Source organism: Pezoporus wallicus, unplaced genomic scaffold (assembly GCF_028554395.1).
Source record: "Pezoporus wallicus isolate ANWC-B61680 ecotype Strahan unplaced genomic scaffold, APGP_CSIRO_Pwel_v1 contig_1851, whole genome shotgun sequence".
Lineage (NCBI taxonomy): Eukaryota > Metazoa > Chordata > Aves > Psittaciformes > Psittacidae > Pezoporus > Pezoporus wallicus.
The window spans coordinates 1,215,273-1,234,445 of record NW_026635653.1 but is presented as its reverse complement, the minus strand read 5'-3'; the positions used below and the strand labels follow the sequence as shown (position 1 = coordinate 1,234,445).

Genomic DNA, 19,173 nt, shown 5'->3' with positions numbered 1-19,173 from the left:
AGATATGGATCTAGTAACTGAGGTGCTTTACACAGCTACTGTTTCATTTCCATTTCCGATGCCTAGCCTCTAGTCCCTTAAGGAAGGTGACTTTACAATAAAAATCTAGATGACACAGAAGTCAAAGGAAAAAAATACGCATCACAGAAGACTTCTAGGAAGTCCTTTCTACCTGAGACATCACTCTTTCTGAACTGAATGAAAATCAATAGGAAATGACAGATCTTACATATGAAAGTTGCTTACAGAGCTCAAGTTACCTATCTTTCATGTAACAACTGATTATTTAGTGTTTGATCAACAAGCAAAGAGCCATAACAGGCCTGCCTCAGCCCCAGAGAGTTTCAGACCACTTTCTAAGAAAGCGCTTCAGCAAGACACTAAGGCGTGCGCTGAGGCTTGAGGAAAAAGGAAATTGGATACTCCGTCACTGTTAGGCCAGAGGGCAGCCAGAATTCAAAGTCAAAGAGCCAGAAGACACCCTCTAGGCATTTAACATGCAGGAGGCTGAATGAGGGTCTAAATTTTGCTTCCTATATTACATGTCCCTAGAATATAGCTATTCTGTGAGCACATTTCCTAACCAAGCACCTCAATCACAAAGCTAGAGACTAGGTTCTCCTTTTCTTCAGTCCTCATAGTTCCTTCACTCCTGCTTGTATGGCTTCAGCTTCCAGGCACAGGAAAGAGTAGGCACTGCTCCCAACCTCTCCACCTGAATTTAATCTGCCTACAGGGACACTGAACGTTCAGACATTGGGTACTAAGACCCTAAAACTTCAGGTGAAGCTCATTGTGGTCAGGTTCATGATTGGCAGCTTGGGCTTCTCTGAAAAACTTGAGTGAATTTCAGAAGTGGGCTACTTGCACTTTGAGCTTTAAATGAGGCACAGGTAACCAACACTAAGTTGGTGAAGGTATCATCACCAGGAACTGTTCAAGACTCAGTGAGAGGTAAGCTAATACAGAGTTTATAGTCTTTCATCAGTCTCAGAAAATAAATGCATTGGTGTGAATCAATAGATGTGTATGTTAGCTAAAAGTTAAGCAGGATTCTCACCTGTTCACACATGCCTTACCAGCCAGTCTTATTATTTGATAAGATGGCAAAAGACTTTTCTGTCACCAGGATTTGTGGCTTTGCTGCCTTTAAGGTTCTTTTGCAAGATTTCTGCTTGCAGTGCCAGCAAATACAGCACTGAAGCAGCAGAGTGTGAGCAAGCTGCTTATAGTACTGAGAAATAGATGCATGCAAGCTGCATGTAGTTTCCTAACTACAAACCTTGTAAGAAGTGCAGGTTTTGCCTCTATCTCACCGGGTGATAATTATGACGTTCCTAGCGTCTCTCTTTTGTTGGGTATTACGTGCCAGCAGATAATCAAGTGGGTCTTTGTTGTGCTGAGCTACATCCAGACTACTCCAATCCACACAGCCTCCCCTCTTTCTTAGGGCAGTTCACCGAAGGGGAGGGAGAGGGGCGGACAACGAAGGTCGAAATCCAAAAGAGCCGCGGCGTGTCCCGCGGGGCTGCGTGAACACCGGGCACTGCTGGTGGGGGCTGGAAAGGGCGGCACAGGGAGGGGTACGAGAGGTGCTCTGCGGTGTGCCCGGACGGGGAGTTGGTGCAAAGGGAGGGCGAACCTCGCTTGGACGACCCCTCCGCCCTCGGGGCGCCCAGCCAGGTAGTGGGGCGGGGCAGCGCAGTGAAAGCCGTCCCCCGACTGCCCTGGCGCGGCCGGCAGCTGGGCAGCGCACAGCATCGCGGGGAGGCGTCTGTGAGAGGCAAGTAGGGAGGAGTGCTAGGGAGGCAGGCGGAGGCAGCACGGCTTGGCTCCGCACGGCGGGGCTGGGCGCACCGTGCTGCGAAGATAGACCACAGAGAGAGACTGCAAGTGTGCCGCGGCGCCGGGCCACGCCGCAGCCTCCTGTCGCCTCGCTTCGTCGTGCCTGGCACCAGCGGAAAGGAGGCAAGAGGCGATTCCCCCCGCCACCGTCTGCCCACGGGCCGCGTCCTCCGCGGTAAGAGCCGCCCTGGGAGGGGTTTCTGCGGAGCTGTCGGCACATTCTGCGGAGGGTGGTTTTTTGTTTTGTTTTTCTTTTTTTTTTTTTTTACTTCCCCCCCTCCTCTTTGTTTTCTCTCTCTGTCCATGTCCTGCCCGGGGAGAGGCAGGAGCTGCCAGTGTTGCGGGTGGGGAAAGGTTGATCCAGTGGGTCACCGAGGTGCTTGGTTCAGTCCGCTCTTACTGTGCGCGGAAGTGAGAAAACTAACACGGGGTATGTGAGGTTTGCACTTTTCCTCACACCCAGCTCCTTTGTGGGTACACTGTGGCGCTCCCCGAGCCTCCGGTTCGGGCGGAGAGGCTGATGCAAGCCGCCACCCCGTCGGTGGAAATCAGCGTTGACAGGATGGGAATTTTCAGCTGAACGTTTTATTTCATTGGCCGTGTCAGTCGGTTAAATCCCGGTGTTATGTGGGAGAGCGCCCACCGAATAGGTAAAGAAAGGGTGAAGGGCAATGTCGTGTGCTACGCTGGTTTCCATCAGCCCTCCTCAGGTGGGTCCTCGGCCCGTGTCTTCCTTAGCTGGAGGGATCCTCGCGCCCGCGTTTCACAGCAGGCGGGTGAGAGCCTGTGGGTCTTGCGTAAGGCTGGATACCAAAAAACCTTGGTTTGAAAGGACTGCTGTTGTTGGCTTTTGGGAGCTTGCTGGCTTCAGAGGCTTGCTATGGGGAGAGATTACTTTTTCTCCTCTCTGGGAAGGTACTGACTAACGTGCCAGAATAATGAAGGAAGAGGGGAGCAATGCAATTTAAGTTCTTGCACAGTGAGTTTATGAACTTTCTGTGGGAAACTTTGAAACAGGAAAAGTGAGAACATCAACCTGCAAAACACAAAGGTCAGCCCTGGAGCAGTGCAGGGGTGGAGTGTGATCACAGACCAGAGTATCCTGCCGTGGGTTGTATTTGGGCAGAATCCCAGGCAGATCATGGTTTCTTGTCTCCTTTTCCCACATCTTTGTAAGAGAGCATTTCTCCTGTTGAGCTCTGTATTCTCCATATATTCTGCTTATAGAGCCCTGTCTACACCAGTGTTATCAGTGTGTTGTACCAAAACCAAGCAGGCAGTGCTGTATTAGTAGTTTCTTAGGTGGTGCTTTACTTTGGGAATAGTGTTGTGGATGTAAAACCATTCCCTTTTGTGGAGAACAGACTAAATTTAGACTTCATTGCCAGCATCTGAGATGTGACCCAAGGGTAAAAAAATCCCAAAAGGCCAAGGAAGTTCATTACGTATGTATGTATACAGATGTGTGTACAGTAGGTTCAAAGCAATGGGACAAGTTCCCTTGGTTGGACTGTCGTTGCACAACAGCAGGGGTGCCATTAAAAGTACCGGTAAAAACCGGGATTAGGGTGATTGGTAGAGCAGAGCTCTGAACAGTTGCTGTGATTTTGTGTTGGAGCAGCTGTAAATCACATTATACAAAGAGAAAGCCAGTCCTTTGCCTCAAAAGATGACACAGGTACAGCAAGCAGTAACAGGAAGGAACAGAGGGCAAGCCATTTGTCTAGTATTATGTAGGTTAGGCCAGAACTGAAAGTTTCCAGACTGAAACTGGCTTTATATATTCTGTCTTTGTTAGAATACTTTTTCATTATGAACTTTTTTTTTCCAATAATGGAGTAATTTTGCAATTGCTAGCAACAATGTTTGATGTACAGTATGCAGAGCACGTATTTAATGTGGAAAATGAATAAATGTTGAAGATCTTCAAACTGGGAGATCAAAATGCTTCTAACTGGAAGTGCACAAAATTATTTGAATAAATCTACCTATGGTATAGTGTATTCTTTAATTGTACGGTGGCGATTAAATGCAGCTTGAGTTCCTTGGGATTTGTAATGCTGGTTGACGAAACTGACCATCATGAAACACTGGTTTATTGTGCTGCTTAGAAATAGCTCTTGCATTTTGTGCTAGCATGATGTTACTTTAAGTAGTACCATTATTTCAAACCAGTTTAATAAGATGAAAAGCATTTGGCGTTCACTCCTCTAAAACAACATTTTAGTGCTAACTTCATATCCTTGCTCAAAGGTATCTATAAAATACCATGCTTATGTAGGGTGTTGTACCAAGAAAAATAGACATCTGGATTAAAGCTGTCTTAAAACATTTTTGTCATGAAGCGACAACAGAACAGCAGTTTCAACCACGCTTTTCCGCTTTTGGAGGGGAATGATTTCTTCACCTTAGACATGGAAACTGACCATGTAATCGTGAGGTAAGTGGCCATAATAAATGGGATGCTTTCATGAGATGAATTACGGGTTTGAACATGAGCCTCTTCATCTCACCTGATTGTGCTAACGAGTTGTTTTAGAGTGATTCTCATGTGTTTCTTTCACAAAAAGATGTGCTGAAATACACAGTTTGAATATATGTGTTCACACACAGAGTGTTTTCTTGTTCTATTTTGAGATACAGCAGAAAATATTCTTCCAATCTGAATAATGCTTTTATCCAGATTTTCATGAATGTGACTTTATCTAGTTCTGTAAAAAATGTCACAATAGCAAATTTCTCATCTGCCTTAAAAACCCAACCAAACAAAAAATCCCAAACAACAGCCCACAACAAAACAACCCCCAAACAAGCAGTATGGTCCGAAGACACTTTGTACAGTCAGTACTATCTCAAGTAAAGCCTGCATGTTGGCTTGTTACTGTCTTGCTAATCATAGCCTAGCAAACCTCACTTTCATGTTCTCGTTTTTTTTTCCACATGATCTTCTTTGTGCTATAAACTGTTAAGGTAATTATAGCTAATGAACACGGGAAAATGCTGTAATCCAGCACAAAATTAGCAATAACAGGGAATGCAGTTGATGATGTCTGGAAATACCGTGTTGTCACATGCTGTCAACAACAACAGCTGCTGGAGATACTTGCCATTTTGTGGGCCAGACCTGCTGGCTTACGACTCTGCCAAGTTCATGTGAAATGCAGCTTGTTGCATCTTTCTGAAAAGGACGGCAGATACTTTTTCAGCTCAGTAAGGTGAAAGAACCTTCCTAGCAGACAGCTAACTCTAACCTTTGCACTTATATTTATTAATTTTCCCTAAGGTGTGCGCTTCATGTGGTGCCAAGCCTAGCTCTTCATTTGAATTGTTTAGCTTCTTATGAAACATGTCACAGCAGTCAAATAAACATCAATATGTGTGTGTGTATATATCTGGCTAGTCACACAGCCTTTTTGTGGAGTAATTGTTAATACATCATGCTGTGTTTCATGCCTGAAAGTGTGTATATTCCTGGCCTGTTTTATTGCACATACAGAAGCAGAAGGTTAGATAATGGATTTTTGGTTTTGTTCCTTCTTTCCAGATCTTAATTGTGGCAGTGCTAGGTCTTGGCTAGTGGGTAAGCTGGTATCTGTGGTCATCATGTTTTCCCCTAAATTACATCCTAAATTCACAATACCATTCAGAGAAAGGCTTTTGTTTTGACAAAACTTGATCTTTCTGTCAAAACACCCAGGACAGCTCTGGGTATCTCCAGTATGAATGAATATTTGAATACAGAGGGTTGGGTGTATCCACTGGAAGAGAACTGAGGTTATTGTAAGTTGCAGTAGGGGAAAAATAATAGATACATAAAAAATCATTACTGTGTGGTGCTCCAGGAAGAGAATGACTGTGTTTCTTGTTTTGTTTTGTTTTCCTAATGGATATAGCAAATACATATGTTTTTCAGGGGTAGTTGCTGTGGTATAAAACAAAAGGGGACATTAAAAGGTGGACTACATGAAAACTAAATGATACCAACAATGAGGCCTCAGGTAAATGGCTTCAGGGTGTTTGAAATAACTGAGTTTTGAATCATACATAGAGAAGTAGCTGGTTATTTCCAGACATGCTAAAAATGCGTTGTCCCTCTTTGGAATAAATGTATGTCTAGGGTAAGGTAAACTTCTAATGCCCTTAAAAAGATGGGAGAGCAGCACATGCATTTTCAGCAGCGCAAGGGTGACACCTGTGTTGACTCGGAGGTATGGGCACTACGGTAACCAAGTTGGTGTTTCTGTTGCTTTTAGGCATAAATTGCTCTCATCTGAGCTGGTGGGAGAAATAGTAGGTTCTGAAGAGAAAATACAAAGTCTTTCAAAATGCAGCCTTTCCTTTAGCAGCTGAAAGGTATTTGAGGTTACCCAGCAAATCCCTTAAATCTTTTTTTTCCTCCCTTGGTGAAAATGGCTAAGATGGCACAACTGGGTTTGTTGTGGAATATGTCTGGCAATGAGGGGCTGCTGCTCAAAGATTGTCTAAAGGTAACTGGGCAATGTGATCTGAGTCCATAGAGAGATACTGGAAGCTAGCTCTGTCTCAGAGGCATGCATGCAAGTATTCCTTGTAGGCATCTAAAGTATGTTGCAGCCCTGGCACAAGCATGTAACAACCACACCAAGTAGTAAATTGAGGTGACTGAGAAGATGCTGTTTGTGGTTCAGAAGACAGTTTTTGTGATGGTTGATGTCATAGTGGGAGTGAGGTGTTCCATACAAATAGAAATTCTTTTGTCACATGAAGCAGCGTTCAGTGGACTTGAAATAAACTGGTGCAGTGCTGCCAGAAAAACAAACAGAAAAAAACACCCCAAACAAAACACACCTAAAAACCCCAAAATAAAAGTGGTTTTCGTTTTGTTACGTAAAGAGCATTGCATCTGCTCTTCTGAGATCACAGGTGACTCTGGTTTGACATTAGAATAAGATACAAAATGTTTGGAAAGATTATGGGATGCATGAAATATCAATATAGTTGTGGTGGGTTTTTTTTGAAGAAGTATGTGTCAAGTAAATGGGCTATGAAGGAATTGTAACTGTTGCTGTTTTTAGCAGTAGTTTACTGTGGAGCAATTCTCAATTGAAATGCCTTTTGTGTCAGGTGCTGTTTTATTAGGTGTAATAAACAATATGTCAGGTGCTGTTTTATTAGGTGTAATAAACAAAAGCATCTATTCATTTATTTTAGGGGCTTAGAAATACCATGAAGGAGGAGGGAAGACAGGATAGTGTTGATAGTTTTATATTTTTATGGCATCAGCAGCTAAATCCCATCATGGGAGCTTAATCTGAGCAAGTGCCCAGGCTGCCTATGTAATCAAAGGAGAGAGATGAAATGACCTGCTTGTGGTAAGTATCTGAGTGTATGGCCACGACTCTCTGCTATGCCTCTCTGATGTCAAAGAAGATGGGCATAGGAGTCCTTGCCTGTACCTGCACAAATCAAATGAGGTCTCTTTCCAGAAGAGAGTACTGTGGGTGCTTAATGTTTCCCTGGTAGTGTCCTGGATGTCAGCTGGAAGGGAAAGTTTGGGCAGTCTGTCTGATCTAGCTTATAGATAAAAATGCAGTGTGTCCTAATTAGGAGGTTTATTTAAGGAACATTAGTGATTTAACAGCCTGACCTAATTGCTCGTAAGCTTCTTGCTAATTTTGTAGTTGGCACTGGAGCAAGACTTTTTATGGAAAATACACCCTTAAGGAAATCAGAACCACTAGCTCCCAGTACTCAGAGAACTTTATTTCTGTGACAATGTTCTATAGACAATGCCTATAAGGAAATATTGCTATTTGTTCTATTCTTACATGATGGCAAGCATGGATAATGTGCCAAGTGTTTGCAAAAACCTATTATAGTCAGTTCTCACAACCAAAATGACTCTGGCTTTAGAACATCCATCTGTAGGATTGCATTCTGCTCAGATATTACCTAATGGAGAAAGTGTGCTTGAATCACTTTATACCACAGTTATCTCTGGCCTTCTAAGGGTGAGGAGAAGGGCTTGGGGTGTAGCCAGGGTGTGCTGGCTGTGTGCTCTTGCACTTTATAGCAGTCAAGACAGCTTTGTATAAACATAGATGGTAAGGTGCAACTTGAAGCAGCCATAAGCCCACTCCAAAATGTAGCATGGCCTTACTGTTCTTGTAGCTTGCTTCCAGGTAATCTATATAGCATGTTTCAGTGGAACAGAGAACTTGGTAGAGAATATCCTGGCGCATGAAGCAGGTGGTCATAGAAGTTTGCTTCTCAGAGAAGGTCTCTCAAGTATTCGCTTAATTTTGATAAGCAGACTTGCTTTTTCCAGGGACTGATAAATCTGACTGATCTTTAGCTCTGGAAGGTAGTTCATGCTTTGCAGAACTAAAACCTAATAATTTTGCTGTTTTTTAAATACTAGGCTTTTGATGGTTGTGAAGATAGGGAGCTTTGTAGCCAGTCTGGAGTAATGTAATATAAAAAAGGTCTGGAGAGAGAGATCTGTTCATTAGTTTAATAGATGCAGCTGGAAAAGAAACAAACAAGCTCTCGGGCTCAGAATACCTTATTCCCTTGTTGAACTGATGACACAGTTGAGCCTAAAAGCTTGTAACTTGTTTTTATTGCACAACAATTGCAGTAGGCTTTTAAACTAATCTTTTTTGTAAAAGAAAATGGCTTGCCTATGGGCGGAGCTGCTGTGTGCTTGGGGGCCACTGGGCATGGATATGTGTGTTTTAATGCAAAAACAGTTGGAGTTGCTTCAGCATGTGATATTGTGTCCTGGGCTCATGATTCCTCAGTCCTGTCACATTTCTTCCTTTCTCAGCAGGAAATGCTTGTCTACATCCCAGTGTGCCAACACAGCCATATAAAGAAAAGGATACAAAAACACTGCAAGCTACTCTGCTTCCACTTCCTTCCACAGATGCTGTTTTTGATGTCAAGTGGTCCAGTACTTCCTTGACCCTTTTCACTGAATGTATTTTAGTGTCAAATAAGTTGGCTCTCACTTTAGTCCCAGGTTCAAGTCTCCTGATTGTTCGCACTGCATATATGCTAATTAATTCAGTATCCCTACCAGAGATAGAGAAGTATTTTCTTCTGAAGAGGGGCGGGTGGGAGGGGAAAAAGGCATTGTTGGCCGTCTAATTTGTTTCAAGGTCTGCTCTGGACTAACAGTATGGGTACAGACCCTGCCAAGTTTGGCTTCCTCTGCCTGGGACGTTTCTCTAGCGCTCTTCCAGGAGGTCTTCTGACCTTAACTGCCCTCTCATGCCTGTGATAGAAAGAGCTTGGAAATACTCCTGAGTATCAGATCTAGCTGGGTTTTAATACAAGCACTGCCAGAGGAGAGATCCTAACCCCAGTGGTGGCTGTTCCTTACTATGCAGAGGAGTAAGTGGATAGTGACAGCATCAGTAGTTTTATTCCCATTCAGTATCAAGTGAGATTTTGGTATTAAATCATCTTTTCTTTGCTTACAGACATGTTCTTTTTCTTCATGTGAAAGGACATGTGGGCACATGCAGCACACAGGAGCTGAAGGGTACTCTAATAGTCAAGTGTTTAGAGATCAAACCTGTTCATCAGGGTGGGGAATACTCTCTCAGTGAATAAAGGCTGAGGAAGCAAAGCTGGTTTGTGGTAACTTTCACCCACAGAGACTTTATAGCTTCACAATATGAGCAATTTTTATTTCTATATTTTGTCTGTTGGTGTAACTACTACCCAGGCCTTCTGAATTTATGCTTGTGTTCGTACTTCTTTGTTGCAGCTACTGCCTTCCAGAATGCTGAGGGGTTTTTGTTCCCTCTAAAAAAGTGCTGTTTTATTCCTTGGTATGGGACTTCTGGATTTGTGGTTGTTTTCTGCCCTCCCTTATAGTCTAACAGAGGATGTTTGAGGACAATGTTACATCTACTTTACAAAGCTTTAATAAAAGGCATTGGATTGGGGTAACTGTGCAGTTGTTGAAGAAAGAGGAATGCTGGGCATGCAGAAGAAGAGCCTGCACCAGCTGCGCAGCACCACTGTGGCTGCTGCTGCTGAAGCTGTCCATGGGCTGCAGCACCCCTGTGTTTCTCTGCCCCATGGAAGTTGTGTTCCAGAAGACCTGAATACCCGATCAGTAAGTATCTAGTTACCAACAGTGCAAACAGGCAGATTAAGGTGGTTTTACTACGTTGTTTGTATAGTTTTCTAAAAGTGGAAACTACCACTTTCAAGCTTTTTCTCCTCATTTGTTTTAAATGTAGCTAATGCAAGTAATATCTGACAGAGCAGTCAAATGTCCTTATTATTTGATGAGGATGTTGGAATGCAGTAGCACTTCAAAGCCTTCAGGGTTTGGTGGCCTAGGTCCTGTACAGATGTGTAATAAATAACAGTCCCTGCTCCCCAAAAAACTTTCTATCAGATGAGAGAAGAGCAAGGGCAAATTAGGTACTGTCTACAGGGACAAACGAGATAGCAAATACAACTTAAGCCGGAGGTGTTTCATTAGCGAAGAACACATTTCATTTCTGTTTTTCTGCTGTATATAGTAAGCTGTAATTAAACTAAATAGATCTTAATGTTTTAAATGCTATAAATATATAGGATTTTTAAGGTCAGTTCAGTGCCAGTGAGTAGGACAGAATTTCTCAGCTATCCAAGAGCAAGGGCCACAGAACACACAGTGCCCTGGGAGTGGAGAAGGGAAGGGTAATGTTGGTCTACTTTTAAGGGACAAAGCAGTGATTCTGGTCAGGTTGTCTGCTGATCTGTCAAGTTGTGCATGACCCTTTCATGAAATATAGTGACTTGCATGGCAGATTTGTCCTCCCTAGTTTAAGCACAATGAGGGTGACGGGCCACAGCAGCGTGCTCTAGTTCTTTGCATCATTTTGTCAGATCTAGCAATCACAGAAACCTGCATGCTGCCAAGACAAGCACTATGTGCCCTTTTATCACCTACCCTTGAGTCTTGATTCAGTGCAGCGTCCTCTTCTTCACTGTGGATGAGAAAGTCTGAAAGGGCAGTGTGAGGTTGTGGGGTGCTATGGCTTGCTGTGCACATTCCAGAACGGTTATTTGTGGTGTTAAACAGGCTGGCAATTTGGAATGGTGAAGGATGGGCCTGGATGTTTTCCTGTATCCATGCTTAAGTGTTAGCTGATCTTGTTGGAAAGGAAGGACAGCAACGTTGTGTGTCTGCTGTTGCAGCATCAGTTATGGATGAAGCTGTTTCTCTTTTATTTGGTCCTGCCTGTGGGCTGGCTGCACACATGTGAATTCCTTCTCAGTTCAAACACATCAGTTCTCACAGAGCTTTCTGTTTAGGAGAGGCACATCTAGTTCACAAAAGATACAATTTTGGCTATAGAACATGAGGTTGGACCCAAAGCCCCATGTTGGTGGGGCTAGAAAATATTTGTGTAGTTCTGCTGCTTTCTACATCTTTCTTCTATTGTTTCTGCATTTTTGGCTTTATTCCTTGTTGGTAAGATGTCAGCAATTCATGGATACACCTGTAAGAATAAGTTAGCAATGACTATTATTTGGTCTCGTTTTGTTGTCACTCCCTACTTTCACAAAAGCTTATTAACCAGAGAGAAAAGAGGTCAGGGAATTTTAGCAGGATCAAGTATAATACAAAATAGCCTTTTGCTTTGGTGTTTAAGCACAGAACATGGTGGGAGTTCTGCTAACCTGGGAACTGGCGAGACTGAACAATTTGTGACACTCTATGTATAGTATAATAACAGATTTCAGATTGCTCTCAAACCCCTTCATTTATTCTTGCTAGTTTAAAAAATGTCTGGGTTTGCAGATTGTTTCATATTGGCACTTGTTAAATTTCAGCCAATGTCTGACAGCTGAAAACTGCAAGTGCTGTTTCCAGCTCCCAGCTGATGCAGCCACTGGCTACTGATGACCTTTCCTCTTCCACAGACATAATGGTTCGGGAGTGAGATAAGGTATATTAAAGGAAAACAGAAAGAAAACCAATCCCGGTCCGTACTGCCCATCCTTCATTTTGCAACTTCTGTGGCTGTTTTTGTGAAAATGAAGGCAGTGACTAGTTGTGGTTCTTTGCTTTCAAACCACATTTAAATTTCTTTTCAGTATTGTTCTTTTAAAGTGCTGTCATGACTGCTGAAAATGAAGACATGAATGAAGGCTAAAGTGCCTGTCAATACAACAAAAATAAATAATTGTAACTGAGATAAATGGCTAAACTTATTCATGTTAAAAGTTATTTCTAGTATGATTTTTAGTATTATTCCAGTAACTGGTGTTGGATCAAGGATTTCCTTGGATTAGTATATTGTGTTCTTTCTTGACTTTTCCCCACCCCCTTAAATGGTGTGGCTTCTTCCTGCAGGGACTTGATGGCAAATCATCTCAAGTCAATTTGTTAGTTTCCTAAGCAGTGCTGAGCAGACTGTAGCTGTTCTCATTAGCTTTCTTATTGCCTAATTGTCAGCACAAACCTCTTGAGGACCTGTTTGTAACATGAGTATGTCTTGATTTGTTTAATATACATTTTTATCTAGTCGTGGGGATGGCATTTAACTGTGCTCTGGTTTGTGAATCCTTTGTGAATTAGGCTTAAGTGACCAAAATCAATTGAAAATATCTAAAGACTTAGTGTGATTGATGGACATGGCTCTGTTTACAGACTGACTAGGTTTTAAAAGAGTTCAAGGTTTGCTCAAGCAGCAGGCTACAGGGTTATTTACTTCTAAGGAAAGAATTTCTGTTATCTGTTCTTTATCAGCACATGCTGAAGCACACTTTTGTTCTTTCTTCGTTTGTGAATTTAATGCTACTGACATAGCAGTTCAGAACAGCTTACATGATGGAAGACTGATACTGTAGCATTCTCTGATGTTGCTTTGGTAGCTAATTTCTTCTGGATTTTCTTTCAGAAGGGTTCTCATGCTGACAGCTGATACTGAGGTCTGACCTGTTTGGTTGTTCTGGAAGATGCTGGAAATTGCCTTTTTTTGGCTTTTTTTTTTTGTTGTTGTTGTTGTTTCTTTTGCACACACCCCCCCCCCCTTTTTTTTCCCTTGTTGTAGTCACAGCTGTAGAAACTTGCTGGATATTTCTCAACAAATTGGGAATTAAGCACACTAATTTCCATGGACTGGGTATTCTTGGGGAAAAAAGTAATGTAATCCAAGAAATGAGAATCCCTTAAAAGGACTGACAGTCCTTTTAAACAAAGAGTACTTTGTTTATTTTCCCTACAAAGGGCAATAGCTTATATTGCTGCAAATGTGTTTTAAGGTGTTCACAAAATCAGTTTAAGGGGTGAAAAATCCTGAGATTATCTATGGAATTGCTTGAGCATGTAACAGTCAAAATCTGCTTTAAATGTTTTATCAAGGTAGCACTGATAGTTTCACTGTGAATTGTGTATATCCTGGGAAGGTGAGAGGATTGTTTATTGATAAGTTCACTGAACCATGCTTAGTTAATGCACCAGTGGTGCATCAGAGTCAAAGATGTATTTAGGCTATATTTTAACTTAAAATGAAAGTATCAATACTATAAATATGACTAATGTACTCTGGGATGAGGTTGGCCATCTTCTCTCAATTCTACCTTATGGCATGGGAAGAGAGCAAGTGAAAAATGCGTGTATGTGGCTTTTTTTGTTTTGTTTAAATCACAACATTGACCAGCAGCACTTTGAGCCTTTGTGCTCCAGAAAATGAAAGCATAAGCAGTCTATACTTGCGACATGACAAATGGAGCCACCATTTCAGTCTCCCCTAACATGCTAATCACAGAGCTCAGTCAGTGCTGGAGTCCATTATACCCCCATCACATAAGTTAACACATTCATTGGTGCTGGATATGGCTTCCCCCAGTGCTGCTTAAGACTTTTCCCCATTTGTAACTGTGACAATATAGATTTGGGTTGGAAGGGACCTTAAAGCTCATCTACTTGCAAACCCCCTGTCAGGGGCAAAGGACTCCTTCCACTAGGCCAGGTTACTCACAGCCTTGTGTTTATCATCCTCAAACACTGAAAGGTCGCAAAAGTCCGAGTACAATTCTTAAATGTAGCAGTATATTTTTAGTGTGTGCATCTGTGTTGTGTGTATGCATATAGATGTGTGTGTGTATGTTTCAGATTAATATTTCCCAAGAAGCTGGAAGTTATCCTGTAATACAAGTAAGTTTTCTTAATTTTAAGAAGCAGGTGATTCTTAAACCTTAGCAAGAGTACCATCTGCAGTCAAACTTTGTAAAGTCTGCGCTTTTCTGGCACATTCATATCCAGTAGGAAAAGGTACTGGCTAATGCTGTCTAGAAGACAGAGTGACCACCTTGCATAAATATTACTGTCTTGTATCTGGAGCTGCAGCATTCAGTTAGACATGCTGATTTGGAAAAAAACAAACCCCAGAAAAATCTTGTGCATGCACTTTCCCAATTTGTCCTTGCTTTTCAAGCTTATTAACTCATTAAGTAGCATTTAATGAGGATAACCACAAAGTAATTAATTTATACAGTATGTTTATTGCTTCCCTAATGAATTTATGTATAAAATTTAGAGTTCCTTAATGAATACGTTGATCTGTTTTTATACTTTGTATACATTTTGCTCTTCAAACAAATAAAAATATTTCTTCAAGGACTTTATTCTAGTCTATGGATTGTCTGTAAGAATTCCACCTGGTTTAAGCATGGTATAGAGTTAAGTTTTCTTAGAATGCATCCTGCCAAACATCAAAGCTTGTGAAGCTTTTTGTCCTGCTTTAAGTGTTTGGCAGTGTGTTGCACCAGGGAAAAGCTGTCCTCAGTTACACAGGGAATTGTTGTTTTTCCTAGTAAATGGTAGTTGTTTGACGTTATGTTCCTGCTTTGGGAGGCTGAGGAATTGGGTACTCTGGTATGATACAGAAACAATCTATTTGTCAGTAAATAGTTGTATTGGTTGTACGTATCTACGTGTTGTTAGTGGTGGGACTGCAGGGTTGGCCTCTATGGAAAGAGACCAGGAGCTGCCCTGTGCTGAAGACAGCTGGCTCCCATGGACTAGCTGCACCCACAGCTGAGCGTCTCGGCCAAATTGGTGGTATCTCTATGAACCTAAAGTTAAGAACCTCTGCGTACTTGAGAAAGGCCAATATGCTGCACAGCAGAGTGAGGAGGAAAAAAAGTGTGAGGCCCAGGTCAGAGAAGAAGGGGGAGGAGGTGCACAGCATTGGAGCAGAGACTCCAGTGGGAGGGACAGTGGTGGAGCAGGTATTTTCCTGCAGCCCATGGAGATCCATGCCAGAGGAGATACCCACACTGCAGCTGTTTAGGACCCCACATTGGAGCAGGTTTATAAAGCCTGAAGGAACTGTGACCAGTGGAGCACCCCTGCAGGAGCAGGTTTATCTTGAAGGACTTCAGCTTGTGAGAAGGACCCAAGCTGGAGCAGGGAAAATCATGAAGAGGAAGGGGTGACATAGAATCATAGAATAGTTAGGGTTGGAAAGGATCTTAAGATCAAGTTCCAACCCCCCTGCCATGGGCAGGGACACCTCACACTAAACGATATCACCCAAGGCTTCGTCCAACCTGGTCTTGAACACTGCCAGGGATGGAGCATTCATAATGGAACTGCTATTGATGACCACAACCCTGCATTCCCCATCTCCTTGCAGAAGTGGGTGAAGGAAGCAGAAAAGTCTTAATGAAGGAATAAAATGGAGCCTGGGAAGAAGGGATGTGGGGAGGTGTTATTGTCCGTTTCTCACCATTCTACTCTAATTTACAAGGAATTAAATTAATCTTCCCTGAGTCAAATCTGTTTTGCCCATGTTGATAACTGGTAAACAATCTTCCTGTCGTGACCCTTGACCTGTTGAGGAGGGAGGATGAGAGAGTGGCTGGGTGGGTGGCTGCCAGGTGGCTGAGATCAACATTGAGCTGTAGTCTATACAATAATTAAATCATAAATACATCATAAATACAAAATCCCCTAATCTACGACTGAACTATCATATTAGGAATCTATTAAATTTTATAGTTTGTCGATCCACAATATTTAAGGAAATAATAAGTTGAAGTGAATGCAGGTTGGTTTTTTTTTCTGATTTTCACAGGCTTAATACTAAGAGTACTTAGCCCATGCTAATATGCAGTCATTCAATTCTTGGACTTAGCTTTTAAAGAATTAATTGTACTAATTTGTGGTTATAAGTGACATGCTTAATTCAAAAAGGAATAAAATTATTTTAAGAACGTAGAGTACAATAAAGCTAAGTGTACTATATATATAATCGTGACAAAAATAACTGGTTTAGTGTTGAGAAGAAAAAATGTGTGAATTTGCAGCATAAATGTATTGGTGGCTGGTTTTACAATTGAGGTAATCCTGTATTTTGCCTCCAGATTGCAACCTCTCTAAAAATAGGAGCTGAAGTCTCTGGTACTGAAGACAGTACAACCAAAATACTCCTGTGTATTTGTGGACATGTGTTTAATGCATCTTTTTCCCTTGAAGGAACTTGTTGCTACATATATAAATCGTGTGAGAAATTGATGTGCAGCATTAAAACATTGTTCTGGAAAAAGGGTACATTTTACTTGATGTAGTCTCAGTTTTGAGGTATTATTTGTAGTAGTTTCAGAATAAATGGGAACCTCAGCTATGTGGTCAGAGAGAAGTTTTCTGCAGCCCTGTGTTTTTTGCGTATTGCAGCTAAGACTTAATTATTCATCCTTTGAGGGACATCATACTGATCTTGACTTAGTCTATTATGTTGTCTGTGAATATCTGATGTTAATTGAGTCCATCAAAAAAGCACATTAACTAGTATAATTTATTCAATATCTCCTTAACAAAGAAAATTGTATTTATTTAAAGTAATTTAAAAGAAGCAAAGACTTCCCCCTCATTAAGGAAGGTATTTGCAGAATCTTGGTTCTTCTCTAAGCACACAGAAGACTGTGGTTTATCATTTAATACCTTATTTTGTAGCTGTGTAGAAATACTGCTTTGTTTTAATTGCAAGCACTGTAACACAATAAATGCTGTTCATTTTCTGCGAAAGGACTGTATGAATGGTTTCATAATGTAGTATACGGCAGAAAGTAACAAGTAAAATCCATTAAAAATAGGATGAACTGCAGAATTAAATTCTGTAGCAAAACCTTTTCAGTTGAGGGAAGTCTGTCCTTTTTTCATGTATAAATTATATAGGATGCAGATACTAACATTTTAATTGCCAAATTACTCCCTCTTCCCATCTTTCCTGTATGCAGAACATCCCCCTGTACTGTGCCGTTCCTACTAAAACTAGCAGAGTTGACAAACGTTTATGTAAACACAGGCACAACTGGCTTTCATGTTATGGCTTTGGCTCCTAGTGACAGCGCTCTCCATTTTGACCAGATTTTGTAGCCAATACATTAACCTTTACAGGTTTCCTTTCATGATTTTCTTTTCATGCCAGTGATGGGATTAAGCCATTCATTCTCAGTTTGGATGCAAAGTAAATACTGTTAGTATCACCTCTGTGAATCTAGAATGAATGGCATTGCTCCTAGTGCAGTTTTGTTTCACTCCAGTATAAATCAACGTTGTACCAGTTTAGAGAAGCAAAAACATTATCTCAAAAGTGCTTTTACTTGTAATACTCGTTATGTAATAAATAGTAATATTATTAATAACAAATATTAATATTCTATAATTAGAAGTCTTGTAGGAGTGCACTGAACTTGAGATAAATGTACATAAAAAACATCTTTAGTTTAAAAGTATAAAGATCTACTGGAAGTGTAAAGATCCATTTATAGGTAAAAGAAGCTGTATCTTGGGTGTGCAGAATTGAGATGGGCTCCTTCCTTCTGCCTCGTATGTAGCTCACCATACTTTTACAGAATTCCCAGTTAGAGCATTGACCAGAGAATTTATTGATTAATGTTTATACACCTCTCTTGTGATGTACTTTAGGGGTAAAAGAGGATAGACACTTTAACTTGGGAGGGGTAGCAAAATAGGAGTACTGAAGAAGCAGAAGTTGTATGAATAGATACCTAATCACAGCAAAGCTGTCATACCAGTGGTTCTCATAGACAAAATTTTAGTCATACTTCTTTTGTGAGCAAGGAATTTTGTCCTCAGAAATGGAAGCAAACTAAATATCGTAAAATACCAAGTGTTTGCTGTAAAATAAGTGTCTTGTCTTTAATGTGAGAAACATGAATTAGGAAAACTCTGTTCAAAGTGGATCAGTTGCACCTCCTTAAAAACGGTGTACAGAAGGAAGAACCATGTCTTTTCTTCATTTGAGCTCTGCTTTGTTTCATAAGTCACTATTTCCTAATATTTCCTTTTGTGTATACCTAAAATAGAAAATAGTGAATATTTCATTAAAGATTTGTAATAATGAATAAATTCACTTTGTAGAAGTATGGAAGAGATTTTCTGTCTCTGGAACAGACATCTTAAGAGCTATTTACCAGTATTCTGTATGCATGTGTGCTTCAATCTTTGATTATTCACAGTTATTAGCAATACATACTTGAAGCCTGATGAAGTACTATCCAAAAAGACAATCTTACGCTTCCAGAGCAATGACTTTATCTGCCTAATGAAGGCAGGGTGTAATCTTAGCATGTATTTTAGCACTATTGCTATCTCAGCATTTCAAAGTGCTAGTCGTTTAATTGTCATATGTTCAGTCTTTCAGTCCCTGAATTAATATTTTCAAAATCTGAAAGATGTTTCTATGTGTCTGTGTATATAAAAAGTAAAATATGTACATGTATATATAGCATATGAGTGTTAGTCATTTTGATTGCATGAGATGTTTCACAGAAACTTTCAAGAAAGAATCCTTTTTTTAGCTACTAGTTTTCTGAGGGCTCCTTGCATATTTTTCGTAGGGGCACTTGCTGCCTGTCTTTTGAAAGTACGGTGTTGACCTTTGATACCATACTTAAGGAACATAGGGCTGGGTTGTATCAATGTTACTGATGCATCACATGGTAAATCAAAAATTAGCACCCACAGCTGTTGCACTATGTTTTGCTTGCTTATGTTCATAATATGCATGTAATATGCAATATAAAAGGATTAAGAACAGAGCTGTACTGAGCTTGCTTGGTTTCCTTGTTGAACATTGTAGGAAAGTATTTTTCCATCCTGCGTATGCTGTAAGAGACTGAAAAAAAAAAAAAAACCCATGAGGAAGAGAATTCTTCAGCTAAAGTGTCATTCTGTGTGGTGCCAAATAATCAATTGGAAAACCTAGTACAGTTCTCTTGTTTGTGGGTTTGGCTTTTGCACCCAGTGGTTTATGAAAATGATGTGAGGTTTAAAGGGGACGTCATGCATGTGGGGCCTCG

General features: G+C 41.1%; 1 protein-coding gene across 1 annotated transcript in view; it reads left to right on the top strand.

The window, feature by feature from the left end:
• Window positions 1-1,984: 1,984 nt before the first annotated feature.
• The window catches only part of MYO16 (myosin XVI), a 388,271-nt gene continuing 371,082 nt past the window's right edge, over window positions 1,985-19,173 (top strand). The window contains exon 1 of the mRNA XM_057397231.1: window positions 1,985-2,020. The gene's annotated coding sequence lies outside the window, so the exon portion shown is untranslated. The remainder of the gene's footprint in view (window positions 2,021-19,173) is intronic.